Genomic DNA, 27,915 nt, shown 5'->3' with positions numbered 1-27,915 from the left:
CATTTTAAATATAGCAGTATGTTCATGTCCATCTCAAATTCCCTAACTACCCCTTCCCTCCATTCTCCATATGGGACAATTTTAAACAACTGATTTATTTTCTTTACATTTTTTTGACTATCATTTTCTATTTGTTCTCGAAGAAGTTTTAGTAGGTTATATTTTTCTAAGAATTTATCCATTTCTCTAAATTCTCTGGTTCATAGCCTTAAAATTCGTAATCCTCCTTATTAATTATTTGTCTGCATCGACTGTAATTATCTCTTTTGTTCTAATATTTATCTGTAAGAGGCTTTTAAAAGAAAGAATCTGGGGACTTGTTAACCTTCTTTTACATTTTTTTCTATTTCATTGATTTCTGCTGTTATCTTTATTTTAACATTTTTATTTATTATTTCATTATTGTTTTTCTAACTTCTTAGCTCATTGTTAGCCTTTCATGTTTACTGCTGCTGATGATGCTGCTAAGCACTTCAGTCGTGTCCAAATCTGTGCGACCCCATAGACGGCAGCCCATCAGGCTCCCCCGTCCCTGGGATTCTCCAGGCAAGAACACTGGAGTGGGTTGCCATTTCCTTCTCCAATGCATGAAAGTGAAAAGTGAAAGCAAAGTTGCTCAGTCGTGTCAGTACTGGAGTGGGGTGCCATTGCCTTCTCATGTTTACTAATAAAAGCATTTAAGGATGTTATTTTTACTAGATCTTACTTTATCTACATTGAATACATCTGGATTATAGTATTTTTTGCCATACAGTCTAACTAAGTATTTTCTAATTTCTATCCTAATTTCCTTTTTGGCCCACAGGTTATTTAGAATAGGACATCTTAATTTTCCACATATGGGTTTTTTCTAGTTATCCTTTTGTTATTGATTTCTAACGTAATTGTATTATGGTCATAAACTGTGGTCTTTTGAAATCTTTCAAAAGATTTCAGTCTTTTGGAAATTGTTGATATATGTTTTATAAATCAGTATATGGTCAGTTTTCAAAAATGCTTCATGTTGGTGGCAAAGAATGTGAATCCTGTAGTTGTTACACGTGATATTATCAATGTTTACTCAATTAGAGATGGTTTACTAATTGTGTTTTTCTAATCTTCTCTTTACTGATTTTGTCAGCTTCATTCTAAATACTTACAAGTTTAGAGAACCCTGACATCTTCCTGGAGAATTGAACCTTTTATCCTTTTGAAATGTTTGTCCTTAAAATTTTCTGTCTTAGGAACTGTTTCGTCTGATACTAATATAGCAATACCAACTTTCTTGTGGTTATTGTCTGCATGGTATAGTTTTTTTTTTTCACACTCATTCTCAATTTTTCTAAATCCTTATGTTTTAAACATGACTTAAATGGAATATAGCCGAACTCTTTAAAATAGAATATATACATGTATATGTATACACACACACTGTGAGCCTCCCCAGTGGCTCAGCAGTAAAGAATCTGCCTGCAATGCAGGAGCTGCAAGAGACTCGGGTTCAATCCCTGTGTCAGAAAGATCCCCTGGAGAAGGCAATGGCACCCCACTGCAGTACTCTTGCCTGGAGAATCCCATGGACGGAGGAGTCTGGTGGGCTACAGTCCACATGGTCACAAAGTCCACAGGGACACAGCTGAAGTGACTTAGCACACATGCACGCATACACACGTACACACACCCCACCTGTAAATTCTTGCCTAAAACGTTGGGTACTCAGTTTATTTTTGCTTAACACCTGAAATACTTAAATTTATTTCTACCATCTTATTTACTGCTTTCTAATGTGTCTTGAATCTTCAATATTTTTTTTCTCTGTTTTCATGTACTTTTATATTGAATTTTTTCTCTTTCCCATTTTTTTCCTTTATAATTAAAAAGTTATATACCCTTTTGGTGGTTATTCTAGAAATTTTAACTTGGAAATTTAATTTCTTTACCATTCTCCCAAACAATAAAAAGCACAGAATACTTGAAGTCTGATCATTCTTCTCCCGATTTACCTGCTATTCATGGCTGTGTATTTTATTTCTAGCTACTTTAAGAAAATCTTTTAAGAGATTATTGTTGTTGTTGTTCTTAGCCCATATTTATTTACACTTAAACACATATTTAACACTTTCCTTGCTCCTCATTCCTTCATTCATTTCTGACCTTCCATCGGTGTTCACTTTCTTCAGGAAGAATGTGAAAACAGCCTTTAGAATTTCCTTCTGAGGGTTTAAATAGTTGCAAACTCTCAGTTTTTGTTTGCTTATTTTAAGATATTTCTTACATTTTTCTTTAAAGATAATATATAAATTTAGTTTGACAATAATTTTCTTTTGGTACATTGGCTTCTGTGGTTGTCAGGTTTAATTGTTGTCCTGTTGAAAGTAATCTGTCTTTACTTTCTTTGGCTGCTTTTACATTTTTTCTTTGTTTATAGTATTCTGCATTTCTCCTGGAATGAGTCTAAGTGTAAATTTCCTCTTATTTATCCTACTTGGGATTGTTGAGGTTTTTGAATCTGTGATTTGTCATTTCTTGGAAATTCGCAGTCCTTATTTCAATTATTGCTTTCATTACCGGTTCCTTCACTGTCTGCCTGGAATTCTGATTAGGTAATTGCCATACTGTTTAACAATATCTCCATGACATATGACTACTCTTTTATGTTTCCATCTCCTTGGGCTACATTATGAATTTTTGGATCTTTCTTAATACATTCTCCAGCTTTCTGCCATTAAATCCATACATTGTGTTTTTAATTTCAAATATTATATTTTAAATTTCTAGTAGTTTTTTTGAGTCTTCTTCAAGTCTGCTGGCTCATGTTTGATGTGTTTTTTTTAACCCCTTCCCTTATTTCTGTAAATACATGTAACATACTGATTTTATATGCTGTGCCTGGTAATTTCATAGCTAATGCTTTTCAGTCTGATTCTACTGTTGATTATTTCTGCTGGCCCTTGTTCATGGTGTATTCTTTCCTTTTGTATTTTGTGATTTAAACCATTAGCTCATATTTCTTTAGCACTTACTGATGGGAATTCTTTAAGGCCTGTTTTGAAGATGGGTACCCCCAGAACAGATTTGTATTTGTTTCTGAGAGGTGTCTTGGAACTACATGTTGAGTTTTACTTTTAACTTAATTCCTGGCTTGAGGTTGTTTTCTTTTTTCCTTTTTGACTCCCAGGTATAGCATGAATTTAAGCTGCAAGCCTGTGTGAGTGTTGACTATGCTTCAAATCTTCAGGGATTTCTTTTTCCTCTCTGTCCATTTAGAGTCAATCCTCAAGACAGGCAATTTTCCTTGCCATTTTTGGGGGGTGGAGGAAAGGCAGTAGATTTATTTGTAGTTCATCCTGACACAAAAGGGGCAGTCTTTTGAGGCCCCAGCTTTAAGCAGTGGTGGCTGGGTCTAGACATAGATTTCTCATTTTGTGTACACCTTAACCAATATATTCACTCATTTGGCAAATGCCCTCAAGCAAAAGACTCTCTAGGTTTTGCTTATTTCCTAGGTTCCTACTTACATTCCATTCTTGGCCTCCAAGTGTGTGTGGTTTGTTTTTTTTTTTTTCACTTTGCTGCAAGCATAGAATGCATTTCAAAAGATTAAAAAATACTTTGTCAACCATTTTTAGTTGCTTCAATGAGAAGATTATTCTGAATATCTAGTCCATCATATTGCCAGAAATGGAAGTCCATCTGCCTCTGCCTGAATGGTGAGAGTTGATCTGAAGGGTTCCTTCCTAGGTCCACCTCTCCCCTTATTCTACATATTCTCTTCTCCCCTAGATAATTTTATTCAGTCTTACTACTTAGTGCTCCTTACCAATCATTCCCTGAATTATACCTCTTTATTACTTTCCTATGACTGCTGAAACAACTTTACCACTGCTGCTGCTGCTGCTAAGTCACTTCAGTCATGTCCGACTCTGTGCGACCCCATAGACGGCAGCCCACCAGGCTCCCCCGTCCCTGGGATTCTCCAGGCAAGAACACTGGAGTGGATTGCCATTTCCTTCTCCAATGCATGAAAGTGAAAAGTGAAAGTGAAGTCACTCAGTTGTGTCTGACTTTTAGCGACCCCATGGACTGTAGCCTACCAGGCTCCTCCGTCCATGGGATTTTCCAGGCAAGAGTATTTGGTGTAAAACAACACATGTTTATTTTCTTACAGTTCTGGAACCCAGAAATTTGAAATAAGTTTTACTGGGATAAAATCAAGATGTCATTGGGACTTCCCTGGTGGTCCAGTGGTCGCTCCATGCTTCCACTGCAGGGGACGTGGGTTTAATCCCTTGTTGGGGGACTAAGATCCCACATGCCACACAGTATGGTACGTCACCAAGGCTAATTTCCCTTGGAAGCTATAGGGAAGAAATCTTTCCTTGCTTCTTCCAGCTTCCAGGGGCTTCCTGCATTCCTTGGATTATGACCCTTCCTCCAGCATCTTGCTTCCATCATTACATCTCCTGTTCCTTCTGTAGACAAGTCTTCCTCAGTTTCCTTCATATAAGAACACTTGTGATTACATATAAGGTTCACCTGGATACTCCAAAATACTCTCCCTATCTGAATATTCCTAATTTTATCACATCTGCAAAGACACTTTTGCCATATAGAGTAACATTCACAGATTCCAAGGAGTAGCATCTAGATATCATTGGGGACCATTATTCAGCCTCCCCAACTTCTAATCATGATCTCCAGACTGAAATTTTCAGTTTCCTTTTGAATATCTATTAGATGTCCCCTAGGCACTTTAAATTCATTTTATCTAAAACTGAATTTAATTCACCAGCTCAGCTAGTGATATCACCATCTTCCCAAGCATTCAATTTCAAAGTCAGTGTACACTGCTTTTCTTCACTCTTTACATCCAATTGGTCACTGAACTCCTGTGTCTCCCTCTCAACATCTCTCAAATCCAGTTCTTTTTCTTATCTCAACTGTAATTTTTTTTTCAGACCTTGTTGTCCACAGTCATTGTGACCTAACTGAACTCCTTACTTCTATTTTTCTCCCACCTAAAATTACCCTGTTGCCTTGAATTAGTTTTCTAAAACCCCAATGACTATGTTGCTCTCCTATTAAAATCTCCTTAATGGTTCTGCCTTTGTCTACTCATTCAAATCCAAATCATTCAAGGCCCTTTGTGATCTGGCCACTATGTGTAAGGCCAGCCTCACCACTGCCATGCCCTACCAAGAACCACTGTGCTCTAGCCACCCAAACTACACCCTGTTTCCTGAACAAGCCAGTCTGCTTCTGCCTCAGGGCCTTTACATATTCTGTTCCTGCTGCCTCATGAAAGAAATTAAATCTAAAACAGAAATGGAGAATCTCAGACATGGGCCCTCAGGAAAATGATACTTAAGGATTGAGGGACTGGTTTCCTGTAAATGCATGATTTACAGAAAACTGAAAGTTATCCCTCAACCAATGAACATCTGCCAAGAACCTGTCCCCATCCTCAAGCTAAAGAACTTGCTACTTGGACTTTAGTTAAATTTCTTGTTCTTTTGGATTCTTTGACCATAAATACGGCCCTAAACTCTCAATGGACACACCTATAGCTTGCTACAGTTTGTTTGTCACAAATTTCAACCTTCTACCATGTCCAAATAGTGGTGGAATTTTTGATGATTTGAGCTTGCCATGTTTTCCTCTTTTATTGAGGTTGATAGCCTGGAAAATCTTTCCCTATCCCCAACCTAAAAAAGTCTTTACAATCCTTTAAGAACCAGTTGAATTCTTAATTTTCCCAAGTATTGTAGGAGTCTACTACACAGTTAGGATTAAGGATCTATTAACACTTTAGGTGTTGATTCAATTATTTAACAGTATTTACTGAGAATCAAATATATCAAGGACACCATGGAAAGCAATAGGTCTCTAAAATGGTGAAAAAGGTGTAAATAGGTCTTTCCTTTACAGAGTCTTCCAGGCTCTTCTGTCTGTGGAACTTTCCAGGCAAGAATACTGGAGTGGGTAGTCATTCCCTTCTCCAGGGGATCTTTCTGACCCAGGGATTGAACCTGGGTCTCCCACACTGCAGACAGATTCTTTACCATCTGAGCCACCAGGGAGGCCCCCTACAGGGGGACACAGACAAGTAAACAGGCGGTTATGATACCATATAAGCACTCTGGTAGTAAAAGCATAAGATGACATAGGAATAGACTGGAGGGGAAACAAGTTCAGATGTGGAGGATTATCAAGAGACGACAACTAATGTGAAACCAAGTCATGAGTAAGAATTGATGAGGGAAAGGGCAATTAGAGAAAGTGGTCTATGATGAAGATAGCATTCTATGGTCGGGACGTTTGCACCTACCCCCTTTCCTCCAATTCATGTCTTGAAATCTTAACCCAGCAAAAGTGATAATATTAGTAGGTGGGGCCTTTAGGAGGGGATTAGGTCTTGAGGATGGAGCCCTCATGAACAGGATTAGTGATCTTATGAGAGACCCCACAGAGCTCCCTACCTTCTTCTACCTTGTGAGGATACAAGGAGAAGTCTGGGACCCTAACCTGACCATGCTGGTACAATTACCTTGGACCTTCAGTCTCCAAAACTGTGAGCAATATATTTCTGCTGTTTATAAACCAGCAGTCTGTGGGGTTTTGTTAGAGCGGCCCACATGAAGTAAGACACAGCATGTTTGAAAACACAGACATAGAGGAAAACATAGTGCACTCGCCAAACTGAGAAAAGGTCAGCAAGGCTGGATCATAGACAGAGGGGAATGTCAAAAGATGGAGGGGGTATGAGCTGGAGTCAGATCATGCAGGGCCTGAGGCAATATTTAGAACTTGGGTCTTTATTCTAAGAGTGAAGGAGAACCACTAAAGAGTTTTAACCATGCAAGTGACATAATCCAATGAATGTTTTAAGGGATTATTCTGGTTGCAGTGAAAGTAACAGATGTAAATAGGCCAAGAATGTCAATTAGGAGGTTGTTGCAGAAAGCCAAATGAGAGTTCATAAATAGCTAAGCTGCAGCAGTCTAAATGAACACAGTCAGATGGATTTGAAAAAAGACATTATGAAAAAGAAAGTCAAAGATGCTGCTCAGGTGACTGGTTTGAGCTGCTGAGAAGATGATGGAGCCAGTCCCTAAGAAAAGGAGACACAAAGAGGGTCACCACTAGGCAGGTAAATTCAGTTTTAGAATGTTGTGGAGCAAGACTTTTGTGATGTGCTTTCTACCCCCTTGGGGCTTCCCTCACAGCTCAGTTGGTAAAAATTCCACCTGCAATGCAGGAGATCCTGGTTTGATTCCTGAGTCAGGAAGATCCTCTGGAGAAGGGATAGGCTACACACTCCAGTATTCTTGGACTTCCCTTGTGGTTCAGCTGGTAAAGAAGCCACCTGCAATGCAGGAGACCTGGATTCAATTCCCGGTTGGGAAGATCCCTTGGAGAAGGGAAAGGCTACCCCCTCCAGTATTCTGGCCTGGAGAATTCCATGGACTGAATAGTCCATGGGGTCTCAAAGAGTTGGACATGAATGAGCAACTTTCCTTTCTATCCCATTGACTCACTTGATTTCCATGCAGCTGTGGGGCATGGCTCCCTGCACCCTGATAGCTTTCTATCTATGCTTTTCTGCCACAGAGCTTGCTCCAGAGCTGGGGAAGTTCATTCAATCTGGCAAAGGTATGGCCTGGAAGTGCCTCAAGTTACCATTTCCTCCAGCAGTCTTCAACCAATGTGTGCTAGGAGCTGGTAGACAATGCCCCAGCCTCCCTCCTTCAGGGAGACAAGTCTGAGTCTCAGTGCCAGTGATGGCCAGCCTGTGACCACAATGATTACAGCTCAACAATGTATCCTTTACGGACTTTTCCTCCTTCTCTTACTATTCTTGCTCCCTCATTCCTGCTTCTCAAATAATCTTCATGCATCTAAGCCCTAGTTTGTTCTATGCTCTATCTGAAGGAGGGAAGTCCAAAACAAGATAAATTTCTGGAAGACTACAAAGTGAAGACCCATGTTAGACTTTCAGAAGAAGAAATTGGGAGTAAAAGCATAAGTTTGTGTTTTCCTTGCAAGAGAGGCTGAAAACATAGAAGTAGATGAAATCATCCAGTGAGAAGAGAAAGGGACTTATGAAGAAAACCTAAGAAATAGTAACATTTTAGGCACTGGCAGAAGAGACAGGAGACTGATGAAGAAATGACCAGGGAGAGAGGAGAAGGACCAAGAGTTAGCAGACATGGAAACCCATGGAAAAAGAAAATTCAAGGAGTGAACGAGAGTATTAAATGCTGCTGAGAAGACAACAAAAGTACAGATAAGTAGTCATCAGATTTAGCAAATAGAGTTCATTAGAGATTCAGTGAGAAAGCAACTCTAAAAGCATGGTGAGGCTGAAGCTAGGTTATCAAAAGTTGAGTGTTTGTGGGAGACATGAGAATATGAAGAGAGTGAGTGAAGAGAACTATTAGGAAGTGTGATTTTAAAGAAGAGGAGAAAAAGACAATATAGCTGGTTGAATGAGGTAGGGTGTGTGTATATGTATGCATGTGTATGTGTATATGTGTGTACGTGTATGTGTTAAGATGGGAGATACTTGAGCCTGTTCAAACTGCTTAGCTCATAAGAAAACTGGCAGAGAAAAAAGGTTGAAGGTAGGGGAAAGTGAGGAACAATGAAGATAATGAATTTCTGAAAAAGAAAAAAAAAGATGAATTCAGGTAGATAGCTTGATTAAGCCTGAGGGAGGGACTTGTCTTCCATTGAAATAATAATTAACCTAGTTCTCTGCCTATTTAAAAGATGATATAGGTGTATATTTCCAAAGCATGGTGGCACTAATTGTCTTTATCCAATAAATTTTCATTGAATTTAACCATTGATAGTACTTAATAATAAATACATATAGGTCCATCAACTAATTTATTTGATGTTACCATAATATTAAGATTGTAGTCCCTCAGATGTTACATGAATTTTTGTTTGACAACCTGTGAAAAACATATGTTCTTCAGGTAAGGAAGAGAAAGGGAAGCATCATTAAACTTTAATCTAGTGACTTCATCAGTGTTTTTTAGGGGCATTATGTGACCTCATCGGCCTTTTTTAGAGGAAGTCAGCAAGTCATTTGCTGCTTTGTGGTCTGTTCCTCATTTATAAACTGGGACTCATATAATAGGCATTTATGATCTGATTTATTCCTGGATATTTGCCACAAACTGAACTTCCAGAAGTTAAACCTTTAATATCTTTGAAGTTATAAATGAAAATGGTGTCCCTGAAGACCCAATTTATGCTCTAAAATACCAAAATGAATTGTGGAAAGACAACTACATGATTTTACAAAGATTTTCTAGGTTTGTAAAGAAAAAGTCAAAGTTTAGATCCTTTGGGGAAATTCTTTTTAATCAACTGGCTGAGGCTTCTTAAAATACCAGTCCAAAGAAATGTTATTTTTCTGATAAGTCTCTCTGAAGCAAGTAAATGCTTCAGTGCTTAAAGATATTCAAACTGTGATCAAAATTAGGGCCATCTGTCTAAAAACTATCATAGTAGATTCAGTGGGGAAGAAATTCTTTGAATGTTCAAGTTTTCCTCATTGCTGTGTTCTCTTCCTTTTCTCCTCCTCCTGCAATCCTCATTCTATCTCTGTGTCTGATCTTATCATCATTAAACACCCAGAACACAGAGTAGCCTTTATCTTTAGCAGACTTTGTGGGCACATTATTGGTATCAGATGCTATTCTATTGGTTCTTGTGGCTTCTTCTTTCAATAGTAAATGTTTTGCCGACTATTTTCTGAAAGTGATCCAACCAACTTTTACTTGCAGTAAAAACTCCCTTTGACATCTTGGGGTAGCTCTTTTTCAACATAAATGGATGATGCTTTTGCAATAGCATTGCCTAATTCAGATGCATATGGATTTGCTTCAAGTACACCTGCACCCATCAAATCAAAAGTTGTTCTATATACTTTACTTCTGGCACCAGTTCACATAAAAGTAGCTTCAATTTTCCTGTCACTCATGATGAGAGTCCTGGGAAGTTGCATGGTGAGATTTGACCAACACTGGGAGAGTCATATTTATGATAATAAAGGTCGTAACAGCAGGGGTCTAAAGTGAAGGTATTGTGAGTCAAGATCCATCTGTACTCTTCTATCTGTGTTTATTGTGAGGATTAAGCATAAAATGCTTTAAAAACTGTAAAACCTTATACAAGTGGGAGGAATTATTGTAATCCAAACCTGTATAATACACACAAAACCACACAAACCAAATATCACTAATGTGTTGCTCATACAGGTCTGTGTAGTTAGAATTTGAAGCATTTCCTTTCCCTAAAAAGCACTGGGCTTCTTTTTACTGAGTTTAAGAAGGATTTGAGTCACCATTGAAAAGTAATACAGTGAACAATTCACTCGTGACTAGGAAAGGAGCCATTCTTCCTGCAGCCTCCTCCTGGTCCCCTCCATCCCTATACATCACCCCCAGGCTCTCTCCCTGGCCTTTTGTGGGGTTCACTGTCTGCCATTCAGGAATGATGTCTCTTGCCCTGGAGTTTTCGGCTTGAAAAATTCTGACAGACACCCATGAAAGCACAAAACAGCCCTGTACCATTCAGATCTGAACCAGCCTTCCACCTCAGTGACAGACTGTTAAGTAAAAAAGTTTGTCCCTCCCCAAAGCTTTTAAAAGATCTGTGTTTCTTTTATCTAAGGACAAATGGAAGAAAAGAAAAACCCAACTAACTTGTTATAAACAAAGCAATTTGAGATTCTAGTCACATTCTGGAAAAAGTCAGGACTCCCCTCCCCCTACTCCAGCCCGGCCATCAATGCCTTATGTGACTTTCGGGAAGGCTTCAAGCAGTAGAATGCATGAGAAATTCAATCTGGGTTTTGCTGTCCCACATAACCCCTGTAGCACTGGAGTTCCCTATTGGCTCTGAGAAACAAAGCCTCAAAGCAATTGACCAGCCATGTCTCTCTTAAATTTCTAAATATTAACACAACATGGGATGTTGGGTACCTTCATATGTATTAATTCAATAATATTAAGTCCCAAACACACCTTCACACATTTTCCTTTTCTCTTAGCTGCCCACGATTTACTTCTAGTGTTTCTTACATCACCAGAACAACAGCTATAATAACAACTACAGGAACTTTCACTAGAATAAACATGATCAGTAGTCCTTGTAATTCTCCATGAAAGCTAAAAAGAAAAAATTGAAAAGAGTTACATGAAATATGTTTCCCTGGAGTCTGAAAGTGAAATTTACTCAGTCATGTCCAACTTTTTGTGATTCCCATGGACTATACAGTCCATGGAATTTTCCAGGCCAGAATACTGGAGTGGGTAGCCATTCCCTTCTCCAGGGGATCTTCCTAACCCAGGGATCAAACCCAGGTCTCCCACGTTGCAAGCAGATTCTTTACCAGATGAACCACCAGGGAAGCTCTGATGTCTACCATGATTCATTTCCATGCTTATTTCCAATGTTAGTCACTTGAAAGACAGTTTGTAGAACTTCTAAGTCTCCATCAAAAATTTGTTGTTGTTTAGTTGCTAAGTCATGTCTGACTCTGTGACCCCATGGACTGTGGTCCCCCAGGCTCTCTGCAAGTGAGATGTCCCAGGCAAGAATATTGGAGTGGGTTCCCATTTCCTTCTCCAGGGGATCTTCCCAAACCAGGGATGGAACCCGCATCTCCTGCATTGGCAGCAGATTCTTTACCATTAAACTACCTGGGAAGCCCCCATCAAAGATTAAGCTGGGAGAAATGGACCTTTGGACCTGACCTTGGTATGTTTCACAGTTTACAGAATACCTCTGCCTTCATAATTTCCTCTCATCTGCACAACAGCTGGGTAGGTATTACTGTAGATGAAGAAACTGAATCTCAGAGAATTCAACTGACACAGGTAGGAGGCTCAAATCCAGACCATCTGACTCTCCCTGCAGCTGCTGCTGCTGCTAAGTCGCTTCAGTCATGTCCGACTCTGTGCGACCCCATGGACTGCAGCCTACCAGGCTCCTCCGTCCATGGGATTTTCCACTGACTCTCCCTACTACCCCACATTTCCTTTAGGTAGATGAATACAAAGATGGTGGGACATAACAAATGACAATATGAGAAATCTCCAACTATATAGAATACAGAAAAGATTTCAAGTGAGAGGATTAGAAAAAAACACATATAAAGACAATCCTGATTTGTTTTTTTGCATGCATATACAGAGATATCACTGTTTATAATGTTAAATGATAATCTACCTTTCTTCTAACAGGTCTGATTGTGTTAATAAACTGGAAAAAAATAAATTAAAATCATTTTATTAATAACTAACGTGTTTCTATTGATTTATTTGTGGTATAGATACTGGGGCAGCTCGTAGGCTATCTTCCGCACATAATAATTATTATTTGCTGATCGCAAATCCCTGTGGATGTGACTGAAGTGTCAGTGACATAGAGAAAAGCCTGTTTAAATGATCTGCAAAGCAGGGACACAGCTGTAACTTTGCCCTGGCAGAGCCTGTCAAGTAAATAGCATGAGCTTTTCAAACACAGCCATATTATTTTCTTCCTGGCATTTGTAATTTGTTGAAACTCTCAGTGTGCAGGCCTTTCTCCCTAATAACAATGGCAAATGGCCAATCTCTGTACTTATCTCTTGCACACACGTTACTTCTATTTATGTTTGATCTGGCTTCTATATTTTAAGAAATTATATATAGATATTGGAGAATGTACCTAGCTGCAAATTTTAAACAGCATTCTGTGACCAATATGATATAACCTCTAACTCAGTGATGTAACACTCAAAAATGCCGAATAAAACAATTTTGTTTTAGATGCTATCAAAGTAGCCCAAGATCAATTGCTGGATCTGCTTAGAAGAAAAAAAAAAAAAACCACACACAAAACACCACGATGCTTCAAAACTGCTGATATTTGGTTTTGTAAGACATATATATACATTTGATATTTAGAGGCTTAGTCTTATTGCCAGAGCCCAAGAGCATCTGTCTGGGATCCCAGCCATTGTCTACCAACTTATTTGTACCTTGGTAGATATATGAATATCCAACAGCCTTCTAATTTAGAAGTGATGGGTGGATTTTCAGCAACTTTGATTTTATTCCTAACTTAAAGATTAGGTACTAAAACAGGAGCCACCTCACATCACTGCCAACAAAATTAATCTTTAATATAAATCCCTTCAGGCATGACTTTTCTCTCTGCACAATTATACAATCTCAGGATTTGATGAAATCTTAAAAGTTATGGATAGATATATTCCTAAGTATTTTATTCTTTCCGTTGCAATGGTGAATGGAATTGTTTCCTTAATTTCTCTTTCTGTTTTCTCATTATTAGTGTATAGGAATGCAAGGGATTTCTGTGTGTTGATTTTATATCCTGCAACTTTACTATAGTCATTGATTAGTTCTAGTAATTTTCTGGTGGAGTCTTTAGGGTTTTCTATGTAGAGGATCATGTCATCTGCAAACAGTGAGAGCTTTACTTCTTCTTTTCCAATTTGGATTCCTTTTATTTCTTTTTCTGCTCTGATTGCTGTGGCCAAAACTTCCAAAACTATGTTGAATAGTAATGGTGAAAGTGGGCACCCTTGTCTTGTTCCTGACTTCAGAGGAAATGCTTTCAATTTTTCACCATTGAGGATAATGTTTGCTGTGGGTTTGTCATATATAGCTTTGATTATGTTGAGGTATGTTCCTTCTATTCCTGCTTTCTGGAGAGTTTTTATCATAAATGGATGTTGAATTTTGTCAAAGGCTTTCTCTGCATCTATTGAGATAATCATATGGTTTTTATTTTTCAATTTGTTAATGTGGTGTATTACATTGATTGATTTGCGGATATTGAAGAATCCTTGCATCCCTGGGATAAAGCCCACTTGGTCATGGTGTATGATCTTTTTAATGTGTTGTTGGATTCTGATTGCTAGAATTTTGTTAAGGATTTTTGCATCTATGTTCATCAGTGATATTGGCCTGTAGTTTTCTTTTTTTGTGGGATCTTTGTCAGGTTTTGGTATTAGGGTGATGGTGGCCTCATAGAATGAGTTTGGAAGTTTACCATCCTCTGCAATTTTCTGGAAGAGTTTGAGCAGGATAGGTGTTAGCTCTTCTCTAAATTTTTGGTAGAATTCAGCTGTGAAGCCATCTGGACCTGGGCTTTTGTTTGCTGGAAGATTTTTGATTACAGTTTCAATTTCCGTGCTTGTGATGGGTCTGTTAAGATTTTCTATTTCTTCCTGATCGAGTTTTGGAAAGTTGTACTTTTCTAAGAATTTGTCCATTTCTTCCTCGTTGTCCATTTTATTGGCATATAATTGTTGATAGTAGTCTCTTATGATCCTTTGTATTTCTGTGTTGTCTGTTGTGATCTCTCCATTTTCATTTCTAATTTTATTGATTTGATTTTTCTCCCTTTGTTTCTTGATGAGTCTGGCTAATGGTTTGTCAATTTTATTTATCCTTTCAAAGAACCAGCTTTTGGTTTTGTTGATTTTTGCTATGGTCTCTTTTGTTTCTTTTGCATTTATTTCTGCTCTGATTTTTAAGATTTCTTTCCTTCTACTAACCCTGGGGTTCTTCATTTCTTCCTTTTCTAGTTGCTTTAGGTGTAGAGTTAGGTCATTTATTTGACTTTTTTCTTGTTTCTTGAGGTGTGCCTGTATTGCTATGAACTTTCCCCTTAGGACTGCTTTTACCGTGTCCCACAGGTTTTGGGTTGTTGTGTTTTCATTTTCATTCGTTTCTATGCAAATTTTGATTTCTTTTTTGATTTCTTCTGTGATTTGTTGGTTATTCAGCAGCGTGTTGTTCAGCCTCCATATGTTGGATTTTTTAATAGTTTTTCTCCTGTAATTGAGATCTAATCTTACTGCATTGTGGTCAGAAAAGATGCTTGGAATGATTTCTATTTTTTTGAATTTACCAAGGCTAGCTTTATGGCCCAGGATGTGATCTATCCTGGAGAAGGTTCCATGTGCGCTTGAGAAGAAGGTGAAATTCATTGTTTTGGGATGAAATGTCCTATAGATATCAATTAGGTCTAACTGGTCTATTGTATCGTTTAAAGTTTGTGTTTCCTTGTTAATTTTCTGTTTAGTTGATCTATCCATAGGTGTGAGTGGGGTATTAAAGTCTCCCACTATTATTGTGTTATTGTTAATTTCTTCTTTCATACTTGTTAGCATTTGTCTTACATATTGCGGTGCTCCCGTGTTGGGTGCATATATATTTATAATTTCTACCTAAAGAAACTAAAGACCTATATATAGAAAACTATAAAACACTGGTGAAAGAAATCAAAGAGGACACTAACAGATGGAGAAATATACCATGTTCATGGATTGGAAGAATCAATGTAGTGAAAATGAGTATACTACCCAAAGCAATCTATAGATTTAATGCAATCCCTATCAAGCTACCAACAGCATTCTTCACAGAGCTAGAACAAATAATTTCACAATTTGTATGGAAAAACAAAAAACCTCGAATAGCCAAAGCGATCTTGAGAAAGAAGAATGGAACTGGAGGAATCAACCTACCTGACTTCAGGCTCTACTACAAAGCCACAGTTATCAAGACAGTATGGTACTGGCACAAAGACAGAAATATAGATCAATGGAACAAAATAGAAAGCCCAGAGATAAATCCACGCACATATGGACACCTTATCTTCGACAAAGGAGGCAAGAATATACAATGGATTAAAGACAATCTCTTTAACAAGTGGTGCTGGGAACTCTGGTCAACCACTTGTAAAAGAATGAAACTAGAACACTTTCTAACACCATACACAAAAATAAACTCAAAATGGATTAAAGATCTAAACATAAGACCAGAAACTATAAAACTCCTAGAGGAGAACATAGGCAAAACACTCTCTGACATACATCACAGCAGGATCCTCTATGACCCACCTCCCAGAATATTGGAAATAAAAGCAAAAATAAACAAATGGGACCTAATTAACCTTAAAAGCTTCTGCACATCAAAGGAAACTATTAGCAAGGTGAAAAGACAGCCTTCAGAATGGGAGAAGATAATAGCAAATGAAGCAACTGACAAACAACTAATCTCGAGAATATACAAGCAACTCCTACAGCTCAACTCCAGAAAAATAAATGACCCAATCAAAAAATGGGCCAAAGAACTAAATAGACATTTCTCCAAAGAAGACATACAGATGGCTCACAAACACATGAAAAGATGCTCAACATCACTCATTATCAGAGAAATGCAAATCAAAACCACTATGAGGTACCATTTCACACCAGTCAGAATGGCTGCAATCCAAAAGTCTACAAGTAATAAATGCTGGAGAGGGTGTGGAGAAAAGGGAACCCTCTTACACTGTTGGTGGGAATGCAAACTAGTACAGCCACTATGGAGAACAGTGTGGAGATTCCTTAAAAAACTGGAAATAGACATACCTTATGATCCAGCAATCCCACTGCTGGGCATACACACTGAGAAAACCAGAAGGGAAAGAGACACGAGTACCCCAATGTTCATCGCAGCACTGTTTATAATAGCCAGGACATGGAAGCAACCTAGATGTCCATCAGCAGATGAATGGATAAGCAAGCTGTGGTACATATACACAATGGAGTATTATTCAGCCATTAAAAAGAATACATTTGAATCAGTTCTAATGAGGTGGATGAAACTGGAGCCTATTATACAGAGTGAAGTAAGCCAGAAAGAAAAACACCAATACAGTATACTAACGCATATATATGGAATTTAGAAAGATGGTAACAATAACCCTGTGTACGAGACAGCAAAAGAGACACTGATGTATAGAACAGTCTTATGGACTCTGTGGGAGAGGGAGAGGGTGGGAAGATTTGGGAGAATGGCATTGAAACATGTAAAATATCATGTATGAAATGAGTTGCCAGTCCAGGTCCGATGCACGATACTGGATGCTTGGGGCTGGTGCACTGGGACGACCCAGAGGGATGGAATGGGGAGGGAGGAGGGAGGAGGGTTCAGGATGGGGAACACATGTAAACCTGTGGCGGATTCATTTTGATATTTGGCAAATCTAATACAGTTATGTAAAGTTTAAAAATAAAATAAAATTTAAAAAAAAAAAAAAAAGTTATGGAAGCCAACCACTCTTTCCAGACAATGTGGTACACTGGTTCAGAATTGAGACTCTGGAAACAGACTGCCCGGGTCTGTTCTCGGGCTTTCCTACTTACCATCTATGTAATGCCAGGCAGTCCTTTAGATTCTCTACACTTGTTTCATTTGTTAAATGGGAATACAAGAAAATGTCCCTCATTGCGTTGCCATGATTAAATGAGATAGGGCCTGGCTCAGTACATGGACACAGTGGGTGCTCAAGAAATGTGAGCTTTTTCATCCCTATGCCTTAGGGAATCCTACAGCATTCCCAACACATGGTCACTCAGCCTTTGGTTGAAAACCTCTAATAACAAATTTCCTTCTACCTCCTAAGGCATCCCTCTAACAATTTTGAATTACAAACTCTTAAAAGTTCTGCCAGAGCTTTAGTCTCTCTTCCTCTTGCCTCTTAGTGACCCTGATTACACTTCCTTGGGCCTGTCAGAAAAAATAATCACTGTTATACATCATCACTTTTTCTTTAAATAGTTTGTGCTGTGCTTGGTCGCTTAGTCATGTCCGGTTCTTTTTGACCCCATGGACTGTTGCCTGCCAGGCTCCTTTGCCATAGGGATTCTTCTGGCAAGAAAACTGGAATGAGTTGCCATGCCCTCCTCCAGGGGATCTCCCTAACCCAGGGATTGAACCTAGGTCTCCCGCATAGCAGGTAGATTCCTTACCATCCCTTCTGTGAGTCTTTTCCCCATGTAAAATATTTTCAAATCTTTTCCTTATATGCCATGTTTTCAAAGTCCCCTCTTTGTCACCACCGTGATAATTTCCCTACAAATCTCTTTTGGCTTATGTCCACACAACAGTCTTAAAATGTGATACACACAGCTAATGAAATAGCCGAGGTGAGGACCATGAACTTAAAGGCATATTAAATTCTGATTCTGAATAATGGCAATTTTGTTTTTCCCTTTCCAATCCTTACACCTTTTGTTTCTTTTTTCTTGACTGGTTTAGTGTTGAGTGGGGAATAGACTAGGCAGTGGTAGTTATCCCTGTCTCCTTGATTTTAAAAGGAAGCCCCACAATATCAAGCAAATTTTGTCAGAATTGAAGTGTGGTTATAAGAAGCATAGAAGTTTTCTGAGTTTTAACAGAAGTTAATGCCTGTAATGCTGGTATCAGACAGTTTGAGACAAAAACAAACTATTGAAGCTGTACTTTGTATACCTTGTTTCACTATGAAAACTGTCTGCCTTATCTCAAGAATGAGGAAGTGTTTTTGATTACACAGATCCCTCAACAATTCTTAAAATATTAGCCAATAAAACAATCTCAACCACATTTAAACCAAATATGCTCTGAAGCTTTGTCAGTGTACCAGGACTATAGTTTTCCTAGTTCTGGACCTTAAGTTTTTACTAATGATGTCCAAGATCCAACAGATTTTTGGCAGCCAAAGTACACTGATGCTGGCAACCTCAAAGCTCCCCCAACCAGAAGTTATATAATTGGTATTCTGAACCCAAAAGCTGGTCTTCACTCTATTCATATTAAATATTATATGATAGAAGATATAGGTAAACAGTTATATGAGACTCTCTAGTAGGACATGAAAGAACAATTTAAATGATTATTGATTTAACTTCTTAAAAGTGAAAGTTTTTTCGTAAAAAAAATAAGCTTCATTAGAAAAGAAAGATGACAAACTTGGAAGAAATATTTGTGATATGTATTTCCAGAAAGGATTAATACGCATAATCTATAAAAGGGTTTCCCTGGTGGCTCAGATAGTAAAGAATCTGCCAGCAATGTAGGAGACCCAGGTTTGATCCCTGGGTCAGGAAGATCCCCTGGAGAAGGAAATGGCAACCCACTCCAGCATTCTTGCCTGGAGAATCCCATAAATAGAGGAGCCTGGTGGGGTCACAAAGAATCGGACACAACTGAGCAACTAACACACACATATACAATCTATAAAAAGCCCTTAAAGAAATGTTAAGATACACTCTGTAGTTAAAAAATGAACAAAAGACATGAACATAGATGGTCCAAAACGAGAAATGTAAATAGCCAGTATACATGAAACAATGTTCGGCTTCACTAGTATTCAAAGGAAATCAAAATAAAGCAAGACTGTAATTTGTGCTTATAAAATTGGCAGGAATTTTGAAAATCATAATAGCAATGGTGAAGCAACATAGAAATGAGCCAAGATTCTCATATATTGCTAGGAGTTTATCAGAAAAAAAATAACTATAACATTTAAATAATGCCTACCATAAGAATATTCATGGGAATCTTAATGACATATTCTAATTGTGTCAATAATAGTACAGTCATGCAATTGAGAGAATATTATTTAATTATTTGAAAAATTGATTTTGAAGCAAAACAAAAAAGTTCAGAAAACAATATTACAGCATTTTTTGAGAGGAGATTGGTTAAATAAATATGATCTCTTAAAACAATATTGCAAAATAATATTTAATAGTTTGGAAATGCTTATGATTCTGAAGTGTTCAAGTATTTAGAAAGTAGTATTGTTATTGTTCTAATTACATTTTTCATAAAAAACAGAATGTAAAAAAGAGAATAATGTTCTCAATATTTGGCAATGTGCATGACTTATTTTCAAAATAAAAAAATTTTAGTATTACCTTTTTGGACTTGATCATTGTGTTCTAACTTATAGGATCTTACTAAATTTCCTTAGAAAATTTGATAAGCATGTCCTCAACAAAAAGAGTGATAAAAATGTTAGCTAAAACAAGGTCAAGGGGAGAACTTTACAGTGAAAACAAAAACAAAAGCAAAAATAAAGATAGGAACAAAAAACCTCCCTCCAGGCTGAAGCAATTTAGTTTCTAGTCCACTGATTTACACTCACGTTTAGTGAAAATTTCTCAGTCTTGTCCATCAGGTATTATATGTCTTAAAGAAGTGCTTTGCTAAAGCTCAGATATACATTCAGCTATATTTCCCTAATATTTTAGTCTCTTGGTTGCAACGAAGACAGACTCATCTAGGTCACTACAAGAAATTAGGTTTTTGTAAAACTACACATCTAGTACCTAAAACTAAATAAATCCCAAGTATCAAGGCAGTTTGAAGAAAATATGCTCTTTCCATTCTCCTTTTTATGACCTACATGGTACCTCCCTCAAGTCCTGGCTTCTGTTTCACAATTTGTTCTGCTCTCCTTTTGAGTGATGCTGAAGCTTCAGTACTTTGGCCACCTGATGCAAAAAGCCAACTCATTGGAAAAGACCTTGATGATGGGAAAGATTGAAGGCAGAAGGAGAAGCAGGTGATGGTTGGATGGCATCACCGACTCAATGGACATGAGTTTGAGCAAATTCCAGGAGACAGTGAAGGACAGGGAAGGTTGGCATGCTATGGTCCATGTGGTCGCAGAGTCAGACATGACTGAGTGACTGAACAACTCCTTTTGAAACTGACTAACCAGTTTCTTCTACATTGTCCCATACTCTGCATCACGGAGAAGCTAATTTGATTAGCCATCATTGTACAAAGAGAAGTCCAACTCTGCTTAGCCGAGCAGGAGGCTATGGGTGAATTCTTTTCATCTAGAAGTTAAATACCACTGTGGTAGGCACTGTGACTGATGTGTCTGATACTACTAATTTGCTAATTCTAGCAAAGAAGAAAAGTGAGGTTAGAATGACATGATACGTTCATAATAAACACACTCTCTAATAATCACAAATTTTACTTTTATATATACTCATAGACCAAAGCATGGGGAGAAAAGAAAAATATAGAAAATGGGAAGAAGCAATATTTAAATAAATAAGGCCCAATAATTTTCTAAAAATCCAAAATATATCAGCCACAAGGGGGGATATGAACCTGAAGAGATATGAATTTTAAAAATTAGGAATTCATATCTAAACACATCACAGTCAAGCACTAAAAACCAAATACAAAGTAAAATCTTCAAAGTAGCCGGAGAAAAAGGCATAATATCTACAAGGGAACAAGACTAAGACTAATAGTTACCTTATCATCAGAAGTAATGGAAAAGGCGGCAATGGTATGTTTGTCATCTTTAAAGATTCTGCCAACCTAGAATTCTACACCCAGAATAGCCTAAAAAATGAAAGCAAAATAAAGACATTCCAGACCAACAAATTCTGAGCAGATTTATCAGTAGAAAACCAATATTGAAAGGAAGTGGAAATACAATCCCAGAGAGAAGCACAGAAGTGCAAGAAGGAATAAAGAACAATAGAATAAATGATTGGGTAGATCTACATGAAAATTAACAAAAAGCAATAATAATAACATATTGTGGGGTTTTGGTTGTGTGCAGAATTAAAATATGTGAAAACATTAATACAGAAGACAGGACAGGGGCAAGTAGTTTGTTCTAAAGTCCTTAAGTTGTCTGAGGGAGGTAAAGTATTAATTTGTATTAGATTCAGGCATGCATTTTTCTGCAGAGTAACCACAAAAGGAGTAATAAAGAATGCATACCTAACAAGCTAATAGAAGGAACGATAAAATAATTTAAAATAAATCCAAAGAAAGCAAGAAAGGAGATAAAAGGAAACACAGAAAAAGTGAGAGAAATAGAAAATCATACAGTAAAGGAAAAACATTTCTAGAGTTACAAAACACATTTCATAATGATGAAAAGGTCAGTTCACCAGGAAGGCATAACTATTCTAAATTTCTAAGTTTCTGATAACATAGTTTCAAACTATCATAAAGAATATCGAGAGAAATAAGGTGAAATGAACCAATTCACAATCAGAATGGTTTTTACCCTACCTTTTTCAGTGAATGATAGAACAGACACAAAAATAAAAATATAGAATAATTAACTAACATTTAATAAACACGACCTGACTTAGGTAGAAGGTTTTTACTAGTCAGGGTTCTCTAGAGAAACAAAACTATAATAATAGAAGATAGATAGATAGGGTTTACCCCTGAATAATGTGGGCTTGAAGTTCATGGGTCCACTTACATGTGGATTTTTTTAACTAGAAATATTACAGAGTCACATGATCTGAGGTTGGTTAAATCTGAAGATGGGGAATGAGAGATTCTAAGGAACTTCAGAGAAGGAGGGCCAACTTTAAGTTATAAGTGGATTTTTTACTTTGTGGAGAGTCAGCACCCCTAACCCTCATGTTGTTCAAGAGCCAATTGTGTGTGTGTGTATGTGTGTGTGTGTGTGTGTATACATACATGTATGTATTCATGTTTTTTAAGATAGGAATTGGCTCACTCAGAGTTATTGAGGTAGAGAAGTCCCAGTCTGGTGTCTGTAAGCAAGAAAATCAGGAAAGCCAGTGGTATAATTTAGTCTCAGCCTGAAGACTTGAAAACGAGAAGCTCTGATGTCTGAGAACAGGAAAAGAAGAATGTTCCAGCCCAAGAACAGAGAGAATGAATTCATCCTTTGTTTCCCTTTTTGTTCCATTTGTGCCCCAATGGACGGATGAGGGGGGTTTCTTCTCTCAGTCTTCTGAATCAAATGCTAGTCTCTTCAAGAAATACCCTCACAGACATACCTAGAAATAAGGTGTTACCAGAGAAGGCAATGGCACCCCACTCCGGTACTCTTGCCTGGAAAATCCCATGGATGGAGGAGCCTGGTAGGCTGCAGTCTATGGGGTCGCTAGAGTCGGACACGACTAAGCGACTTCACTTTCACTTTTCACTTTCACGCACTGGAGAAGGAGATGGCAACCCACTCCAGTGTTCTTGCCTGGAGAATCCCAGGGACGGGGGAGCCTGGTGGGCTGCCATCTATGGGGTCGCACAGAGTTGGACACGACTGAAGTGACTTAGCAAAGGTGTTACCAGCTATCCAGGTATTACCTAAGTAATATGCTGTCCGTTTGACACATAAAACTAACCATCAAAACACTGCATTCAACAACTACAGAAAACACAATCTTTTCAAGTATACCTAGATATTTATTAAAAGTACACACATGCTGGGCAATAATGCGAGTCTCAACAAATATCAAAGTATTAGAATAATACTAAATTATCTGACTATGGTGGAACAAAGCCAGAAATCAATTACAAAAAGATAGCTAGAAGTTCCCTAGTGTTTGGAAATAAAAACAATATACTTCTACGTATCTTATGGGTTGGAGAAGAGATCTCATTGGAAATTAGAACATATTTTCAATGAAATGAAAAGAAAAATACTACATATCAAAATTTGTATAGTAATAGCCAAACTTAAAGAAAATTTTTTTCATTCCAATCCCAAAGAAAGGTAATGCCAAAGAATGTTCAAATTACTGTACAACTGTACTCATTTCATACGCCAGCAAGATTATGCTCAAAATCCTTCAAGCTAGGCTTCAGCAGTATGTGAACTGAGAACTTCCAGATGTACAAGCTGAATTTAGAAAAGGTAGAGGAACCAGAGATAAAATTGCCAATATACTCTGGCAATTTGAAAAAGCAAGGGAATTTCAAAAACACATCTACTTCTGCTTCATTGACCATGCTAAAGCCCTTGACTGTGTGGATCACAACAAACTGTGGAATACTCTTAATGAGATGGGAATACCAGAACACCTTACCTGCCTCCTGAGAAACCCATATGCAGGACAAGAAGCAACAGAACTGGACATGGAATACCAGACTAATTCAAAATTGGCAAAGAAGTACATCAAGGCTGTATATTGTCACCTTGCTTATTTAACTTCTATGGAGAGTACATCATGCAAAATGCCAGACTGGATAAAGCACAAGCTGGACTCAAGATTGCAGGGAGATATCCAGATACCTCAGATATCCAGATGATACCACTTTAATAGCAGCAAGAAAAGAGGAATTAAAGAGCCTGTTGATGATGGTGAAAGAGGAGAGTGAAAGAGTTGGCTTAAAACTCAACATTCAGAAAACTAACATGATGGCATCCAGTCCTATCACTTTATGGCAAATAGATGGGGAAAATGTGGAAACCATCAGATTTCATTTTCTTGGGCTCCACAATCAATGTGGATGGTGACTGCAGCCTTGAAATTAAAAGATGCTTGCTCCTTGGAAGAATAGCTATGACAAACCTAGACAGTGTATATTACAAAGTAGAGACACTACTTTCCGACAAAGGTCCATCTAGTCAAAGCTATGGTTTTTCCAGTAGTCATGTATGGATGTGAGTTGGACCATAAAGAAGGCTGAGTGCCGAAGAACTGATGCTTTCAAACTATGGTGCTGGAGAATACTCCCTTGGACAGCAAGAAGATCAAACCAGTCAATCCTAGAGGAAATCAACCCTGAATATTCATTCGAAGGACTGATTGTGTAGCTGAAGCACCAATCCTTTGGCCACCTGATTCGAATAGCTGTCTCATTGGAAAAGACCCTGCTGCTGGGAAAAATTGAGGGCAAGAGAAGGCGGCAAGAGAGGATGAGATGGTTGGACGGCATTACTGACTCAATGGACATGAATTTGAGCAAACTCAGGGAAATAGCGAAAGACAGACAAGCCTGGCGTGCTGCAGTTCATGGAGTCATAGTCAGACATGACTTAGCAACTGAACAACAGCAGCAGTGCACATTAAAAATAAGAAACCTGAAAACAAGTGATCTGCATGTCTATTTAAAAATCATATCCAAAGAAAATTAAACCCATAGAAAGAAGTAAGGAAATAATAAAGATTAGAAAAGAAATTAAGAAGCAAGAAAGTATGGAGAAAATCAAATGCCAGATATTGGTTCTTTGAAAACACTAATACAATTGCAAACCCTTGAAAACACTGATCAAGAAAAAAACTAATAAGTTATGTATAACCAATACCAAGAAGAAAAGTAGAGACATCAGTATAGATCCTATCAGCATCAAAAATATACAATTCATACCTGTCAGAATGGCTGTTATAAAAAAGACAAGCAATAACAAGTGTTGATGCTGCTAAGTCACTTCAGTCGTGTCCAGCTCTGTGCGACCCCAGAGACGGCAGCCCACCAGGCTCTGCCGTCCCTGGGATTCTCCAGGCAAGAACACTGGATTGGGTTGCCATCTCCTTCTCCAATGCGTGAAAGTGAAAAGTGAAAGTGAAGTCGCTCAGTCGTTTCCAACTCTTAGCGACCCCATGGATTGCAGCCTAACAGGTTCCTCCGTCCATGGGATTTTCCAAGCAAGAGTACTGGAGTGGGGTGCCATTGCCTTCTCCGAACTATTACATATAGAATGGATAAACAGCAAGACCCTACTGTATAGCACAGGGAAATATATTCAATATTTTACATAAACCATATTGAAAAGAATACAAAAAAGAACATATATATGCACACATATATATGTAAAACTGAATCATTTTGCTGTGCAACAGAAACTAACACATTGTAAATCAACTATATTTCAATTATAAAATGTTTTTTAAAATTAAATTCATAATTTTAAACCTTCCCACGAAGAAAACTTCAGTCATAGATGGCTTTTTTGGTGAATTTTTCCAAACACAATAGGAAAACCATGAATCTTACAGAAAATCATCCAGAAAACAGAAAAAGAGGGAATATTTCCCATCATTTTATGAGGTTAGTATAACTGTGATACCAAAAGCTGGCAAGAACATCACAAGAAAGGAAAATTACAGGTCAATCTCTCTCAGGAACATAGATGTGAAAGTCCTAGATAAAATACTTAGCAAGAAATTCCAGCAGCACTCTTTGTAATAGCCCCAAACTGAAGGGAAAAAAACCAATGTGCACTACCATTTAGATGAATAAAATTCTTGGTATATTCAACTAGCAAAGTATTAAGCAGCAATGAAAATGGATGCTTTCCATTTATTCTATACACAACAACATGGAGAAATCTCACAAATGTGATACTGAATGAAAGAAGCAAACAGAAGGTACATAACGTAGGACTTCATTTATGTAAAAATAAAAGACAAAATTAACCTACATATATAAAAATCAAGAGAGCAGTGACTTTAGGAGGAGGAGGATAATGAGTGACAGGGGACATACGGGGGTGTTTGGGGTGTTGATAGTGTTCTATTTCCTGATTTGGTGCTGGTTACATAGATGGGTACACTTCAATTCAGGGAGCTCTACACTTAACGATTTGTATGCTTTTTTGTGTGCGTGTTATACCTCAATTAAGAGAAACGAATAAAACCACTGTAATTTCTTTACTTGAATTGCTATCATTCTCACCAGCCTGTCTTACTCAAAACTGATCAAACCACTCCCCTGTAAAAATTAATAGAACTACATTTGATTTTGTAACTACTTCCGTGAGGATTCATAGTCATTGGGTTACAAATATGAAATGGCTTCATTTTTTCCAATAATCTCCTCCACTAATTGTACTCTGCCCCTGCCATTTTTTTGCTAGGTGTCAACTCACTTCATCACACTTTGGCTTGATTCCATTTATGTCTCTTCAAGTTATTAGGATCATCTCATTCAGGCAAGTAAAGTTCAGTTCTGCTCATTTTCTATTAAGCTTCAAACTGAATTAAAACCATTTGTCCTCCCTTCCCTCCAGAGAAAGACAGGCAAGTCTATTTCTTGTGGCTCTAAGGGTGTGGGGGGTGGGAGGAGTCTGAAGGCAGGAGTGCTCTATTCTGTATACCCTCCCCTCTTCCTTCTTTCTGGTGCTTCACTTCTAAGGTCAAGGCAAGAGGAGAAGTGAGGAAGTGGCTATCTAATGTGGCTCTTCTAGGAAGATGGTAATTCCCTCTCTTTTGGATGCTGCTGCTTCTCTAGTTAACCCTGTCAGATTTTCATTGTTCTCTATGCTGGAGCGAATCCAAGTTCAGGCTCCCTCATCGGTGAGGCTCCCTGGGGTGCCTCCCTGTTGCCCAGTTCCTTGAGGCATATCTTGCACCTCCTTTACCTCTGCCACAAGGGATCCAGTGAACAGCCTCTCTTGGAGGGGGCAATGTGGACCACCATGGTGCCCCTTCTCTCATCTAGCTCATCTCTCTACTACCCCCTCTCCTTGTCCTAGAACATCAAGCACTCTACTGGTCCTGGAGAGACCAGAGGTGAGAGACAATCACCAGTCTCCAACCAGGGAAGGCTGGGCATCTCTAAACTTTATACACAATTCTCCTGAACGCTCTTCTCTAGACTTTGAGAGGAAAAAGTACCTCGATCTCCTTTACTACAGTGAGAATGCAGTTAAGAGAGGGAATAGAGTATCCTTATGAATTCTGAGAGTCCCTTGGATTGTAAGGAGATCAAACCAGTCAATCCCAAAGAAAATTAACCCTGAATACTCACTGGAAGGACTGATGCTGAAGCTCCGATACTTTGGCCACTTGATGCAAAGAGCTGACTCATTGGAAAAGAACCTGATGCTGGGAAAGATTGAAGGCAAAAGAAGAAGAGGGCAACAGAGGATGAGATGGTTAGATAGTATCACTGATTAAATGGACACGAATCAGAGCAAACTAGCGAAGGACAGAGAAGCCTGGTGTGCTGCAGTCTACGGGGTCACAAAGAATCAAACACAACTTAGTAACTGAACAACAACATGAATATTCTGCTTCAGAAAAAGCTAACCTCCTCCCCACTCACCCTGTCCTTATACCTCAGGGAGTTGGGATGGGGTGATTTGGGGTATGTTTGGTGTTAGGGCTGTTTCCCTGTATCGGCATGACTTGGCAAGCTGGCCTAATGACAGGTGGTCCCTGAACTTAGAATATGTGAGCTCACCCTCCTTCTGTGCACAGCTTTGGGACCTAGCTGCGGCCCAGAGAACATCCCTGTTGACATTCTATTACACTTGTCTCCAGCCACCTGGAATTTCTGTTAATATCTACAGCATGTGTTGGAAAAAAGAACAATTCTGTATTAACTAAAAATATAA

General features: G+C 38.2%; 1 protein-coding gene across 19 annotated transcripts in view; it reads right to left on the bottom strand.

The window, feature by feature from the left end:
- The window catches only part of EHBP1 (EH domain binding protein 1), a 583,640-nt gene that overhangs the window by 491,640 nt on the left and 64,085 nt on the right, over nt 1–27,915 (bottom strand). For 12 of the 19 annotated variants that reach the window (XM_055540421.1, XM_055540420.1, XM_055540417.1 and 9 more), the window contains one exon: nt 27,327–27,403. The exons of 6 other annotated variants lie outside the window; for them this stretch is intronic. The gene's annotated coding sequence lies outside the window, so the exon portion shown is untranslated. Of the gene's footprint in view, nt 1–21,104; nt 21,195–27,326; nt 27,404–27,915 lie in introns of all 19 variants that reach the window. One more of the 19 variants, XM_055540419.1, reaches the window with a different exon arrangement.

Source organism: Bubalus kerabau, chromosome 11 (assembly GCF_029407905.1).
Source record: "Bubalus kerabau isolate K-KA32 ecotype Philippines breed swamp buffalo chromosome 11, PCC_UOA_SB_1v2, whole genome shotgun sequence".
Taxonomy (NCBI): Eukaryota; Metazoa; Chordata; class Mammalia; order Artiodactyla; family Bovidae; genus Bubalus; species Bubalus kerabau.
The sequence above is the reverse complement of the archived record's forward strand: the minus strand, read 5'-3'. Positions and strand labels throughout refer to the sequence as shown.